At 45.4% G+C, this 16,295-nt stretch overlaps 1 protein-coding gene across 3 annotated transcripts in view; it reads right to left on the bottom strand.

The window, feature by feature from the left end:
* PKM (pyruvate kinase M1/2) overlaps positions 1–9,312 on the bottom strand; it is a 39,160-nt gene extending 29,848 nt beyond the window's left edge. Inside the window, exon 1 of one of the 3 annotated variants that reach the window (XM_050968296.1) lies at positions 9,193–9,312. The gene's annotated coding sequence lies outside the window, so the exon portion shown is untranslated. Of the gene's footprint in view, positions 1–9,182 lie in introns of all 3 variants that reach the window. The other 2 variants (XM_050968297.1, XM_050968294.1) reach the window with 2 other exon arrangements.
* Positions 9,313–16,295: the final 6,983 nt, after the last annotated feature.

Genomic DNA, 16,295 nt, shown 5'->3' with positions numbered 1-16,295 from the left:
GCTCTAATACTAGAAACAAAAAGATTAGGAACAGTGCCTGATAAATTGCTGGGAGGTGGTTGTTATGAAATGAAACATTAATGTCTTCTATGGCCAGTTTATTCTGTCTCCTTGCATACCAGACAAGTGTATGGATTTGCAGATATAGTAATGTAACATTAACCCAAGGGAAGCCCCTAACTGATCAGACCAGGAACCAAGTTTGCTTAGTACCATAGTAAAGATTGTTCAAGGGCTCATTTATATGGCACCACAGTTAGATATGCCAGACTCTTGTATAATAAGCAAACATTGCCTGGCCCAATCATTTCAGAACACTAGACTTCCTTAGGGCTACATGATGCTGCAGTCCAGGCTACAAGGGTTTGAATTGTAGAGTGCTCTAACTGCTCCACGTAGACCCTGCTGGTGTAAACAAAAAAAGTACTTAGTGCATGTTGATGTATTCCACAGGACAACACACACTGGCACCTTTTTAGCTCATGCCAACAGGATCTACATGGGGCAGTTGGAGCACTCAACAATTCACACCCCTCCCTATAGGCCAGTCTTCAAGTGTGCTACTATGCAAGAGCACAGGTGTTGTCACCGTACTGCAGAGTTCTAGGAATGCTGATACTTGCGGGTTAAGCCTAGGAATACTTCCTGCAGTTGTGATCAGTTTTGAGGACTCAGGCAACAGCAAGACTGACCACTACTGTAGTTTTGCTATAGCTGGTCCAAAATACATCCATAGTTTGTGCTGCTCCCTCATCCTTACTCCCTCAACCAGTTTCCTGTCTCTGCCCTCAAGTATCTACAGGCTGTACTAGTTATACCATAGTGAACATTATTATTGTGCCAGTCATGTTACAGATAATATGCACCTTGATGTATAATTCAACAGGTTCATTTCTAAGCTGAAGCCTCTTCTATACTCAAGTGCCTAATCAACATGATGGATTAATCCTGTAGGAGTTTAAAACCAACACTGTCTGAACAGCTAAATAGGCTTAAGTTTAATAAATACTGCACCACACAGAGAACCTATACAAACTTTCACCCCCATACAAATTAAGGCTAGTGCCATAAAACCCCATCAAGCTGAGGGTGTCTGAAGGAGACACTACCTGACCATTAGAATAGCACTGTGATAAACTTGAGCATTATGACTACACCTACAGCCCTTCGCAGAAGCAATATCCCCTATGATCCTTCCACCACATATTAAGCATTGACATCACAGGAGAGCACATGCTGTTTTAAGATGGTTCACTCAGGAAGTTTAGCTCCTCCCTCACCCACCTCTGCCAGTCAGGCCTTCCAATTTCTCTGCATCTACGTGCAGTTCCTCTCGCAAGGCAGCTCTGTATCATAATGAGGATGTGGTGAGTCAGACTTACAGCAGTGACATATGCTACTGAAAACCTTAGTATACCCTGGCAAGTATTCTCTTATCCAGCCCCATGGGAAGGTGCTGACTCACTGAGGTAGAAATGAAGGCACATGAAAGTCTGCCCATATTAGAAACATTGCAAGGTTACATTAAGGTACATGGCTATTCCAGCATACATAGCTTAATGTTTCCCAGCAGCATGAGGAGGTGGTACAGAAGGAGAAACATTAGCTCCTTCATATCAAACCATTTCCTCCCACTCTTATGCAAGAGTTTTCTAGATATTAAAAACAAAGGAGTTCCCTGAAAAGGCAATTTCACACATGAACACAGAGTGTCAGACTTCCAGATCAGGCTACTTTTGGTCCTCTGATGGATTTGTTTAATTAATTATTTCCTACTGGTTAGCCTGACTTTTTAAGACAGGAAATAACTTCTGGAGGGGGGGAGCAATATTTGGATCTTACTAGGAAGAAAGACTGATTTGCAGAAGGGGAGCAGTTAAGACGCAGCTGGTTTAATATTAGTTCACTCCAAATATTCCATAGCCAGTCATCACAAGCTAGATTTCAGGTGCATGCCTCTGAAGAATTCAAGCAAAAACCTTTATATTATGTAGCACCTTGTACAGTCTAAATCGCTGAATGCATTAGGGAGTAGTATAATGTATATTCTCATAAATGAATGAGAAGGAACTGTAGCAGCAAAAGTTCTCCCCATGCTCATTGACACCAAAAAGTGCATGCTGCATACTTTGACTATCTGAATGCAAGACAATTTTGGAACCAATATGAAGCATCTCATCTGGCTCTGTACAAGGGATGAGCAATTGAGATGGAAACTGATAGTACACTGGCTCTCAGGCTATTAATGAGTCACAAGCTTTTCAAAAAAAAGAGGGGGGGTGTTAAAGGCATCTCATGGAAAACCCATAACAGTCATGTACAAACTAATTTAAATTTCTGTATTTCACACTCACTCTGTGATAAGATTACTGCTTTAATAAAAAAAGTTCCATTTGAAGTCAGAATCCCATTAGGGACAATCTTTTCAAAAGTCAGAAATAGTGATCAAAGGCTTTTCTGGGCCGGAAAGTTGGAGGTGGAAAGGAAAGCACCGTCAAGAACATGGAAACAGTCTGTTTTCCTGCAAGTGGCTTTAGTTTTGCAATATTTTGCCCTATGTTTTTGCACTTCTCTGCTTATAAATTACAGTGCTTTCCTACAAAACATTCACTGAACTCTGCTGCAGGTTAAGATTTGAGAGTAATTTTTGGCATTTTGCAAAAATTTCTAAAATAATGTAAGATGCAAAGGAGCATGGCTTGCTCAAGACAATGAGGATCTTATAAGATAGGAAGAAATCAGATTGATTTCATTAGGACACATGACTTGTAAATCCCAAATTTATTATACAGCGTAGCCCCATATGTCTCTGGCAAGATGCACTTACATGTTTGAACTGAGATGAGTTAGTGGTGTGTTTAGGAATCCAATCCCTCAGGAGCAAAGTGTTTACTACCCATATTTAGAGAGCCAGAACCTATGAATCAAGTTTGATTGAAAGGGGCTCCTAGGTTTTAAGCAATTTTACCTCCATCCCAAAGCAAGTTAGAATTCTTTTACAACACAAACCTAGTTCTGGCGTTTATACGTTTAAGAAGGGTCTGCCAACTCCTTTTCTGATCAGCAGAAAATACTGTTCCACTGTCCTATAGCTTTTGCAGAGGGTAGCCCTATACTATTATATAACTACGTAAGATGGCCACCAAAAAGGAGCAATCTTTTCTGTGACACTGGTAAACCTGGTGCCAGCTCTTGCTGAGGCTGTAGGCATCAGCTGAGCACTGACAAACTCATACTTGGAAATCAGACCAGCTCACTTGTACATTAATATTGTTCAAGACAGGTATTAGACTTGTAACGATATGTTTAGACTCTATAAACTGCTGCAAGCACTAATCTTATTTGTAATGTCTGTATCTCATGCAACAAAGTAGTATTTAAATTGCAAAGATGCTGGCTGTGAACTTGTTACCCCAAGGAGGAAGAGTGGTTCCTTTGCCCATCAAGAAGGACTATCAAAACTAAATGGGCCATTGTAGGACAAAAGCGTTGTTGATTGCCCCATTCACCCATGAAGGAGTTGTGTGCAGGAGCCCTAGATCAGGCTGAACTTTGGGGGAAGGGCATATAAAAATGCTCACAAAAAGAAATGGTTCTTTGCTGTTTGGACTCTCAAAGGACTGGAGCTAGGAAACAAAAAGATTCCCCAGAGTCAGCCCTAACAGACATGCAGTGGACAGATTTAAAAATTTTATTAAAGTAAATGATTGAAATGAAATATACGCAGGTTGAGAGGGAAGGTACTGTACATCTGGGGTCAGGCTTGGGTTATGGGGGGTTACAGATACCATTTGCAAGGATGAAAAGATACATACATATCGCATAACCAGCATAGACCCAGATTGGGGTGCAAAGGTTTTTAAAGTGTCAGTGAATAAGTGGGCTCGGGTTCAGTACTACACCTATCACCTTTAGGAACCTAAGACTAATTCATTTGTGCTTGTATGTTGCCTGCTTTAACCTGTAAATAACTCTACACCTTGCTTTGCCTACAGCATAACAGTGATATGTTAAAAATGCTTTTAGATTTAGAGAGGGGGGAGGGGGCAACACTCAGGTCTGCTGTGTGAAAGGGGTCACCAATACAAAAAAAAAGTGAGAACCACTGACCTACACCCTTGAGTGATGTAAATTATCCCGAACTGAGTGCTGGTGTAGACAGCACGATGTCTACAGGAGAGCTTCTCCTGTTGAGATGTCCGGCCTCTGCAAGAGGTGGTAGCTTTAAGCTGACAGGCCACTGACTTAGAGCTCTCTACCACAAGCGCTATAGTTACGCTGCTATAAGTGCTGTAGTGTAGACACAGCCTCACTGCTTTTTCCTTGTTAATAAATCCTTAGTTAATAACAGGATTGTCTTTGGTATGAGATCTAAGGTACAAATTGATCTGAGAGTAAGTGACGGGGAGCAACCTGAATATTGTGTGAGCTTAACTGTAAGTGACCATTTACCCACCTTGCCTGGGTGGCAAGACAGACTAGAGTGCCCATGGGGATTGTCTGACTGTAGTAAGACTGTTCATGTGAGTGCCTGGATCACTGTGTTATTGGGCTGGTGATACCTAATTATAGAACATACCACCAGTTTGGGGTGTCTGTCCTACTTTTTGACATTCTGCCCTGAGGTTGGCAGTCACTAATGAACCACTCCAGCCAGCATGACAGATACTGCAGATTATTCAGGACCACCTAGCAATTTCTGCTTAACCCAGCTGATTCAGAACACCTTTCTCAGCTACCATCAAATTGCAGATTCTAAACTTGTATCCTCAGAGACAGACATTCAGCCAGCAGCTTTGGGATGCTAATGTTTCCCTGATTTTCAAAGCACAAATTAATGGGATTGGAAAGGATAGGTGGGAGGGCCACACTGGTGCTGTGTCTGTGACATCAGTACTTTTCCTGGATGAGAATGGATTAGCTGTCAGATTAACATATGATCTAGTTCAGTCTGCATCCCTGAAGAATCGAGTTCACTACAGGTTTGATTAATGAGTCAGATTGACGCTGATAGTGAGATCATATAACCAATAAAGAAGTAATTAGCAGTCCTGGTGCAGGCATAACATGCCAGCACTGCTTATCTGTATTGCATGTGCTACCACAGCAACTACAATTAAGCAGCATTTTAGAAAAATCCAAGAGTTCTCCCCCCCATGCTATCAGCAAACAAGGCCAGTGATGTCTTTCAAAGGAAAAGCAGCAGATTCATTGGTAGAGTGAAGATTTGAACCCGAGCTGGATTTATAGATGCAGTCAGAACAGCATACAACTGAAATCCCTCCTAGATTTTTGTGCACATCATTGATTAGTGGCTGTTAGCCACTACTGCTGTTCTATTTCTTCCTACGTGCTATCCATCGCAACACACTGCACCTAAGCTCTGCTGCTTTTCCACAGGAGGTGGGATTATATAGCCTCTCCTAGGAATTGGACAGTAGCCTGTTCTTAAGCCAGAGGACAGGAAAGAGAGGACACACCCACGTGATTTATCCTGACCACACATCTAGAGCTTTAGCAAAATGGATTCAGCTTTGGATTTTCTGTAATCAAGAATGGTCTCTTTCCTGCCCTGCTGGCAGCAGCAAGTCTTATTTATACGTAAATAGGTGACCCAAATTAAGTGTTTTACTCAGGAGTGGAGGCACACAGATATAGACTAAATGCATTCTTAGATGTTAGATTGCCTCAATGCAATATCAAATTGACTGCCTTATTTACCACCAGCTTTTCACCAGAATTTGTAGATTTCATCTCTAGAAAATTCAGAAGGATCTTTTTTGACACAAGATAGCCTTAAGTATCTTATGATTTCACAGTATGTTTACTTTTCTTCTGGAATAACTTGAGTTTGTTGCAGTTATCTAGCCACAACAGAAGAGGGGGAGTGAGAACTGTTAGTCTCAAGATGCATTATGCTCCACCCCAAAATCTGTTCTTAAACCATGTTTGAGCCTTTCTATATCTTTTCAATTCTTTAGTGAAGGTTTATCTTGATACCCCAGCATGGCCCAAACACTATTTTGGGGGGGAAGGGTTAGAGCTACAGGAAGAGTGGCCAGGTCTGTTTATAAAATTTCTTGATTTCAAGAGGTGAACTGCACTTCAGTTTCCCTTGATGTATGGCTGTAGATAACCAGATACAAGTCTAAGATTCTTGAAGCTGGATGAAGTTATAATTGTTCCGCTAAGTTTCAGTGATTGTGCAAACAGAGGGTTGTACAGCGTTTTGAATCTGTTAAGCAATACAAACATAAGCAGTGTTTTTTGTTATGCGATACTCTATCCCAAAGTAGCTGGGATGCCAGAGCCATGACCATTTTAAAAGTCTACTCTACTTTTATTAACTTGAGATGACAGCAATGAAGTTTCCAATGCTTTGTAACAAAAGTACTATTCATGCAAATCTGACTCTAAAAAGAGCAGTTCAAACATGTTTCAAAGGTTTCTTTTTAAACCATAGTCTTTAGTGAAGTACAGATGACTACCAAGGACACATTCAAAAGGGGCCTTCGCTTGCCTGTGCAATGAAGAGATGACTAAGTCATTAACAAGTCTGAGCCATATACTGATCGAAGTTAGCATCATTTAGGATACTACCAGCTCTCTTGGTGTGGGAGGTGGCAAATACTCCTTTTTCCATTTGATTCAACCCTTACTCCCACAGTCTGATTGACCCCCTGCACCCCAGGAAACACTAAACTGAAATACTTTGCAACTCCGAATCCAAGCTTCTTTCTGCAAATTCTACAGCATGTAGCTGCAGCTAGAAATAAGTGTAATTTGCTTAATCACTTCCCCCTTTCAGTAGCTCAGAGTTACTTGAGAAATCAAACTGGGTTGATATGGCACTGATCTTCCCTTAAATGCAAGGGTAATTAAGAAGTGTGGTTACTGCTATCTTCAGTTAAAAGTACACACATTTGTATCCGAGGACATGGCTCTAATGGTAGTATATGAAAACACATATATGTGAACCAAACCAAGAATTGTTTTCCAGAGGTGTTTGGTATTAATCTGAAACAAAGCAGGAAGTACAGAATAAGGTAGGGCATAGTACAGTATTCTAGCTAATTCTACCTAAAAGGCATAGTAAACTACGAAGTTCATCATCCATCAATAGGGTAATAGTTTCAAATTTATCAACATTGGAATCCTGTTTCAAGAATACCATTAGCTGGAGTTATTTAATTCACTCTTTTGAGGTTTACTTTGACACATCACCCCCACCCCAAAAAAAACACAAAAAAACCCAGATATTAAGATGAAAAGTGGAGGTTCAATCCAGGGCAACCATTTAGGAAGGGTTATTTGACCAGGATTACAACAACTCTTCCACATTTCTTTTCCTGCAGTGTGCATCAGCTGTAATACTGCAGCACTATGTTGTAGCACATTAGACCACCACCTCCGAAGCTGCAGTGTCACGGCCAGCCACAAGGGGTTGTGACAGCAGTGATACCTGCACTCCTACCCCCTTCACACCATTGAACAATCCCAGCAGATACCCAGGTCTCCCTGCATGGTGCTGCAGCAACCTGACCCATCAAGTTTGCCTACAAAGTAGTTTCTTATCAGTTACTCTGGGCCAATAAACCCATTGGGGTAAGGAGGTTTAATCTTTGCCATTTTTACAATAGTATGCATAAGAGAGATGCTGGGAAGGAGGACCAGTTTTGTTTCACACACACAGTCTCAGGATATCATCATGGGGCATTTGTGTTTCAGTCCTGCCTGTGAAAGGGAAAGTTGGGATAAAATCTAGCACAGGGGTTCTCAAACTGGGGGTCAGGACCTCTCAGGAGGTCACAAGGTTATTACATGGGGCGGTGGTCACAAGCTGTCAGCCTCCATCCCAAACCCCGCTTTGCCTCCATAATTTATAATGGTGTTAAATATATTTAAGTTTTTAATTTACAAAGGGGGAATCACACTCAGAGGCTTGCTATGTGAAATGGGTCAGCAGTACAAAAGTTTGAGAACTACTGATCTAGCACCTCTAATGATGAATTCAATCACCCTCTTACACTGGCCTCACAGTTTTAACTTAATAGCAGTATGTTTTACAGAGATCCTCCCTTGCAATCACACAAAACGGCATCAGATCTGAAATGCAAATCATTACAGGACTGCAGTAGCTGAAACAGCCTTTTCTATTGGCAATCAGATCACATTTGACCAGGCTTGGTATGCAATGCAACATGATCCCTGTCTCACAAGACTAACCAATGCTACAAGAGCCATTCAAAGGCTGACCTAGGGAGAGCTAACCTAGTTTAAGAGCTCACTGTAGAATGAGGACATCTCAAACACAGGATGAAGGGACAGAACAAGAACAAGGTTTAAACTTCGAGTTAAAATGGTTTGAAAGGTACTTAATTGCCTCACTTTCCACCAAACGTTAGTCTGCCTTTCCTCCTCTACTGTCACCCCGGTGGACTCCCCTGTAACACTGAAGCAGGGAAGGTTAAAAGGACTGAGTTTCACCAGAGCCTTTAAGAGTAAAATTGCATTTTTCTATAGGTCATATTTTACAGAATTACACAAGCAAGAATCTGACAACTGAAGTTGTGCTTGTCCCGCCTCGGGACGCAGCTCTTTATTATGTTAGTGAGGTAGATGGTCTCATCTGGCTCTGGGAGCCCCCGTCTGTAACAATAGGCCGGCGCTACGGGGCTGCAGCGCCTCCCCACCCCCCATTCCGTCTGTAACGACAAACCAGCGCTACGGGGCTGCAGCCCTCCCCTCCCATTCCCCGTCTGTAACAGGCCAGCGCTACACGGCTGCAGCCCCGCCCCTGTCTGTGACTACAGGCCGGCGCTACGAGGCTGCAGGGGCCACAGTAACGCTCCAGCCGCACCCCACGTGCTCTCGAGGGGGCAGCTGGAGCTCGGACCACGCACGTGCCCCCGCGCGCCACGGACGCAGAGTCGCTCTGCGCGAGGCCGCGCGCTCCGCGGAGGAGGGGCGAGCTGCGGCGCCCCCACCCCAGAGCATCCCCGACCCACCAACAGCGCAGCCCCTTCGGCCTCGGTAGAGGGGCCGCGCCGCCCACCAGCCGGCACCCCGCCTCCGCACAGGGCCGGCGGGCAGCGCGGGAGGACGGAGGCTCCCTGGGAAGGACCCGCTCCGCCCCGGGGGGTGGCGGCACCGCGCTGACCTCCCCACGCCTGGCTACCTACTGTTCCTCACCGCGTCCGTCCTCCCCGAAAGCTTCAGCTCCTCTGTGACCTCCCGCGCCGCTCCTCTAGGTGAATTCAGCCGCCCTATAGATCCCTCCGCCGCCCGCCCCAGTATCACGCGGGGAGGCGGGGCGGACGGATTCTTTTCACCAGCGGACGCACAAGCTGCGGTAGGGCAGCAATGTGATATCACGTGAATAATCGGCCAATGGGGAGGCGCCCAAGGCGCTCGGCACGCGGCCTGCGAGTGATAGGGGCAGCGGTGGCTGCAATTAAAGGGGCCGTATTCCTTACCTCCCCCATGCAGCCGTACCATCTCTTAAAGGGGCCGCGTCCCTTAAAACCCCCATGCAGCAGGAGCTCTGAAGAGGACTGCAGCCCTCATCCCCCCCCGCTGTAACATCTGTTAAAGGGCCCTTAGCTCCCCGTTCAGCATCACTGTCTCTTAAATGGGCCACAACTTCCTTCCCTTTCCCTTCTCCTTCCACTGCAGCAGCAGCAGCATCTCTTCTCACGGCGTGTGCCAGACAAGAGAGAGCTCCACGTAGGACCCTCTATTCCGCTAGGGCCTGGGCTCCCGTAGTCTCGGTGCTGGGCCTCATTGCCCATGCTGCAGTGCTTCTAACGGGCAGCACCCCGTTACTCGTCCCCCATGTGCCTGCTCAGAGGCCAGGCTGCCCTGCATCACAGCTGGAAGCCTCTCCTGAATACCCACTGCCCTTCCCCCTCTCTCAGGGCCCTGGAAACCATTTACCAAGATCTTTCTGTTCCCCATTGTTGCTTTTCCCCAGCTGTGAATTTTTCCTTCCCCTTTTTTAATGAGGGCTCCTAGAGAGCTTATTGTTAGCACCAAATTACCATTGAGATCCCAGCTGGGAAGCTGCCAGCAAAAGAATGGATCCAGTGACAAAGGGAGGAGGGAGGAAGCTGAAACCCAAGCGTGACAAATGACTGCTTGAGGCCCCCATGGTCAGATTCCCTCCCCCTAGGTGGTTACAGGAGGCTCCAAAAGTCAGGCAGCTGAGCCAAGAGCTGCCTTGGAGGGTTCTCCAAAGCGTAAAGAGTGGGGAATTGGGCTCTGGGTTGCTGAGACTACCAGGGGAAGCCCCCAGTTTCCCCTTGTCCTAAGAGCTTGGGGTCCTGCAGGTGTGAGGCTAGCCCTGATAATGGCTGGTATCAGCAAGAATGTGTGTCTCTCTGACCAGCAGACTCAGAGGATGAGTTTGCAGTGATGGAGCACCCAGCAGCACTCATCTGCTCTGGTTTCAAGGTCATATTGTCTTTTCCCTGAGCTGGAAATAATTCACAAACCACGCTGAGTAATGCAGCACACCCTCTTGCTACAGCAAACAGCTCCTATTCATCATATCACCACATATTCATTGGGCTGGGATCTCTGAATATCACAGTGAGACACATTATGAGAGCAAGAAGAGATGGCTTATTTTTTCTCACAGTATAAACCCATATGTCCGGTTAAGACCTGACATGAGTCACCCCCCAACTCAGGGATTCTAGACCACAAAGCACCTGGGGCAGCATAGGTTTCTCATTAGACAAATGAAAGCGACACGTGCTGGGTGACCTTGGGTAAATTCCTTCCTCTGTTTCCCCATCTGAAAAATGTGGATAATGGTACCAATAGATAAAAAGTGCTCTAGGTATTATTATTTTTTAAATCAACTATTTTACCTAGCTATCATATAGCACCTTACATCAGTAGATCTCAAAGTGCTTCACAAAGTGGGGGCACTATCATTATCTCCATTTTACAGATGGGGAAATTGAGGCATGGAGCAGTTAAGTGACATGCCCAAGATCACCGAGCGGGCCATTGGCAGAATCAGGAATAGTTATCAGATCTCCTCAGTCCTAGACCAGTGATTTAACTGCCTCCTAGTTCCTGCTTTCTTGGGGTTATCCAGTTGTGTTCATAAACTGAGGACTTGCGTTGATATTTTAAAAAATAGGAGTCTAATGTTAGCTAAATAAATGCTCTGATTTTCAAAAATGCTGAGCAGCTATTGATTTCAATGGTAGCTGCTAGGCACTCAGCACTTTTTAAAATCAGGCCACTTATTTAGGAACCTGAACACGGATTTGGAAACGTTAGGCTCTTATTTTTGAAAGGCTTGACCTAAACCTTTTACTGTGAGTCCCTGTGGACTCTGTGTCCTAAGCCATAAATCTTTATTGGTCAGAAATAATCAAGCCCTAGGAGACTAGGAGCCCTGAACCTCACTCCATGTCGAACAGAAGGCTTATGTCTCAGTCTGTTGGTGCAAAAAGGCACCTGGCAAAAGTATAGAGACTGATGAATGGTACACAAAAGTTTGAATCGGGTGCTTCTAATTCCTCTTCCTCATAACACAAGAAGAAAAGGCTCTCTAATGAAATACCAACATATTTAAAACTGAGAGAAAGGAATAGTTTTTCATATAATAGATAAGTAGTCAGTGGAACTCACTGCTACAAGATTTCAGGGAAGCCAAGAACTTGGTAGCAATCAAAAAACTTGATTTATACGATTCATATGATTTTGTTATGTAGAAATGTATATGATTATGTTAATATTCTTTCCTTCCCCCAGCAGCTGGTTGGTTGGTTACAGCTGGGCGCAGTTTGTGAGAGGCTGGGAGACTGAAAAGTGAGACAAAATGTTTCTTTATTGGGATGGTTGGGAGTCAGGGTCTGGCTAGCTCCTTAAGACTCTGTGGCCTTGCCCCTTTCATTCTGGTATCCCTCAGACTACAATGTTGACAACATCTGCAGTTACGTTAGATAGCATAAAAATGGATAAGAGATGTTAACCCTTGTTCTATAGAGCAAGAGCCAACCACCAGGAAGGGAGATCAGAAAGGTGCTTCCGCTATGTGGAGTTTACTCCACCATTGTTTGATGTGCAGGGATTAAAGTACACAAGTGCACAGTCTCTCTTGCTCTATTAAAAGCCAATGGAGGGCCCCTTTTATGGTTCTCTCTCTTTCCTTGACTTGGGGGAGCCTTTCCCTGAGGGCTCGCTCTCCTGCCATCTCTTCCCTGGCTGGCGAAATGAGGACTCTCCAGGCAGAGGAATGTGAAGTGGGATCTGCAGGAGGAGCCTGGCCTGGCTGGGGAGTTTGTGGGTCTCCCAGCTTTCCTGCAGCAGGTGGAGCGGCAGCAGTACTTGTCAGGAAAAGAATTGATGCTCTGACTGAAGTCCCCACCTGCCTCCGCTCCACAAGAGAATTATCCATCCCCATGGCTGGAGAGGGGAAAGACACTGGAGGGCAGAGTAGGAGAGGATGAGTGGAGGAGTAAGGGTACGTCTACACTACAGGATAATTTCGAACTAACTTAAATCGGTTTTATTAAACAGATATTATAAAGTCGATTGTGCGCGTCCACACTAGGCACATTAATTCGGCGGTGTGCGTCCGTGGTCCGAGGCTAGCGTCGATTTCTGGAGCGGTGCACTGTGGGTAGCTACTGTAAAAGAATGAGGCCAATAACGTCGATTTGCATCCACACTAACCCTAAATCGATATAGTAATATCGATTTTAGCGTTACTCCTCTCGTTTTGTAGGAGTACAGAAATCGATTTAAAGAGCCCTTTAAATCGATATAAAGAGCAGTGTAGTGTGGACGGGTGCAGCATTAAATCGATTTAACGCTGTTAAAATCGGTTTAACAGCGTAGTGTAGACCAGGCCTAAGAGAGAGACAGGAGGGGAAGATTTAGAAAGTAGCTCATGCTAGCATCTTATCACTGATTAGACCCATCCTCAGCCTTCCTTCTGGTCCCAGCTCTTTACCAACAGACAGGGTCCATGGTATTTTACACAGATGGCAGGGTTTATCTCTGCTGCCAGATATTGACACAAACTAAACCTGTACCTGCTTTAATCTTAAAGATAACAGCACCATCCCCTGGCTGTGTGGGCACTCTCCTGTCACCCAGAGCTCACAGCCGACCAATGGGCACAGCTGCCTCAATCAGAATACTTCCCCCGCTACTGCAATATTTTAAGCATTTTTACAAGAACAGTCTTTTTCAGCTAAGCTAAAGGGAGGATTAAGGGCTCATCAAACTCACTCTCTAAACCAAAACTTTAACATCAACCTCAGTAAAGTGAGGGCAGAATAACTTCCTGAATTAATGGAATTTGTGACAGTCGGATGTGCTAATCCATTGATGTAAGAATGTGGTAGATTGCAGTTAATGTTTTGTGCTGTAGTGTGTGTTTGGTGAAGGTGGGGAACTCATTGCTTTTCAGTATGTTGGAGAAGTAAGGGAAAGTCTTCTGGAACGGTAGATCGCATTATCAGTAGCATTGCCTGGGATGGGAGGGTGGTAAGCAATGCAGGAGACTGTTGCGTTTTGCATGTGTAGGGTTGGGGTGAGTCCTGATACAGTTAATCACATTTCATTTCTATAACCCCAGTAGTGTGGTCTGCACTTTCCAGACAGGTACTAACAGAAGCCAGGTCCCTGCCCATAAGATTGCACATGTCCATAGCCTTTCACAGCCCTTATATGTCATTGTGATAGGCCCTATATGAAAAGCAGAGACAGAGTGAAGTAGTGTCCAGTGATCTTCCTGGTTACAAGAAAACAAATGGTTTCTTACACACAGTTTCAGATAGCTCACAGGATGAACAGTGAGCAAGTGGCAGACCAACTCCATCAATCGTCTGAAAGGACAGATGAGTCATCTTTTGTCATCAACTGTCGACCCATCTGCCCCTGCTTCTTTCTCACAGGTTGCTGTGCTGTACTGACAGCCTGTGACAGTTGAACAGTCAGACAAGATGGCTAGAGTCCAAGCCTGACTGATTGCACCACAGAGAATGTGACATTTGATGGGGCTGCTGTTCGGGAGGTGCAGCACTCCAGCCAGTGCAGTGCTCTCAGGTTGGATGCAGTCTGGTGATACCCACTGGCAGCACAGTGCAGCCTTTCATGACCTGAAGATTTTTTAATTGCTTTGGCAAGAAGGTTTCTCAGATCAGGGCTAGGTTGTCTGTTCCCTCAGTGGCAGAACTGTGACTGGTAGGGAAAGGGCTGTGTCATCTCTGCTTGGTCAGGGTCACTCACCGTGGAAGTTTTGGGGGAGCTTTGGGTTAGGATTTGTAGTTTGAAGCCATGCCTTTGTTGGATGGTAAAATCAAATGAGGAGGCGTTAGTCCCATTACTGAAGGAGACTTCCAGCCTTGCCTTTGGGAGGGCAGGTGCTAAAGCAAGAGTTAGGCTGTGGCTTAAAACAATTGCTGGGTTCAGGAGGAACCACAGACTTAAGGGGTGGCCTTGAAGTCACATAATCTTTCAGTGCCTGGGGGGTAATAGTATTTACCTACCTTGCAGGGGGGTTGTGAATTTAAATACATTAAAGATTGTGAGGCAGTTGGTAACAGGGGCCAGATAAGACAAAGCACACCCCAAAGAAAAGACATAGGACAACAGTTCAGTCTTTCAGTCCATCATCAACAGTCTGCATACCTGCGGTACTTGCCTTAGACTGAAAGCCTGTTGGGCCGGGAGCTTGTCTCTTCTCTATAAAGCAGAAGGTACATTTCCAGCCTCGGCGTGTTGTATAATAGAGATATACCATTCTTGCGTAGGAGCCTCCATAAATAAATATGACAATGATGATACTAAACCATGCAACAATATGCAGTTTCTGAAAAATGATACCAGCACAACCACTGAGAGCATGAACATTGTCCTAACAAAATACGCCAGCGGGCAAACTGATGCTCGTCCCATACCCCATGTGAGAGCCTGTTGTCTGCGAATGTGCAGAAAGCATCTCAATGCCTAGTCCAGGTAGCGCCTAGGCCTTGTGCTGACCTTCTGCACAGAGATGAAATTCACCTGCTGAGGATTCAAAAGGGCCTCTATTGGAACAGGATATTCTAAATGGAAAAAGCTGTTTGCAGCCATGGGGAAATTAGCCGCAGAAGGAAAGTTTAAAGCCTCCTTCCTCCAGAGGAAGGGAAATGTTACCGAATGAGTCAGCTCTGCAGACTGTGGTGTAACACCACACCCTGGGGTGGGGCAGCAACTGCAGGATTGGAGCTGCCTGAAAGAAAAGAGCCAGCTCTGTTAGCCAAGCCTGGGGTGAGCTTATCAACCTCTGTATGTGGGCCAACAGCCCCTGAGGGGACAGAGCACCACATAGGTGCATGCGCATGCGTTACAGTGGCAAGACATTGCAAAGGAACTGGGCCTGTTTACCACCCCGTTTCTGATGTCAAAATAGGTTGTCTGCTCCTGAGGATGTTTCCACCTTGGTTAACAGGGAAAGAGGCAGTCCTCTCCCTCTGACTAGAGGAAGGACCACCATCAGTTGCTCTGGGTGAGGGGTTTTGCAGCATAGCAAGCAGGGGTGGATTTAAGGATTAGGGCCCAGCAGGTAAATGAAGTGGGGGGCTCGATGGCAGGGGAGCTACCTGGAAGGATTGTTTGGAAGGGGGAGAACTAGGGATCTGGAGCGGTGGGTTGGAGGCTGGAGCAGAGTAGGATGTAGGTGTTGAGGATACTGGCTGGGGGATGCAAACAGCCCATGGAATCTGACCCCTGTCTTCCCATTACTGATGGGCTTTTTAGCAGGGGATTCTTTATCCAGGATGGTAGTAATAATGTTGCTCTTCAGAGACATTCTATGGGCTCCACTTTTTACCAATCTTTCCTCAGCCATTGAGTCACTACATGCTCTCACCACTGCCCGCTTCCTAGCCAATACCTTTTCTGGGGCAGCCCTGGCCACTTGTAGGCATCCAGACGATGTTGCAGCTGCTGCCTAGTGCAGTTACCTCTCCTTTGTGGACTTTCTATCAATAAGGTCCTCTGCTGGTTTTCTGCACTGGTGGAAGCCAGCACAGACCCTGTGATGGTCCTGGAAAGTGTGTTCATGAGCAGATGAAATCTAGCCATAGAATTTATATGCATGTGCAATTTCTATGAGCTGAAGTGCCTAGTCTGGGCAGGAATGCAGTGGCTTCATTAGCCAACATGCTCCAACAAGAGCAGGAATAAATGTAGCTCAGCATAAAAAAATGCAACGGGAGGAAAAGGAAGCAAAAAAACGATCTCATATCCCTCCACTCAAATGCGCAAGGAAATCTTCACCT

This window comes from Gopherus flavomarginatus, chromosome 9 (genome assembly GCF_025201925.1).
Source record: "Gopherus flavomarginatus isolate rGopFla2 chromosome 9, rGopFla2.mat.asm, whole genome shotgun sequence".
NCBI classification, from domain to species: domain Eukaryota; kingdom Metazoa; phylum Chordata; order Testudines; family Testudinidae; genus Gopherus; species Gopherus flavomarginatus.
Note: the sequence above shows the minus strand (reverse complement) of the source record. Positions and strands in the feature narration are given on the sequence as shown.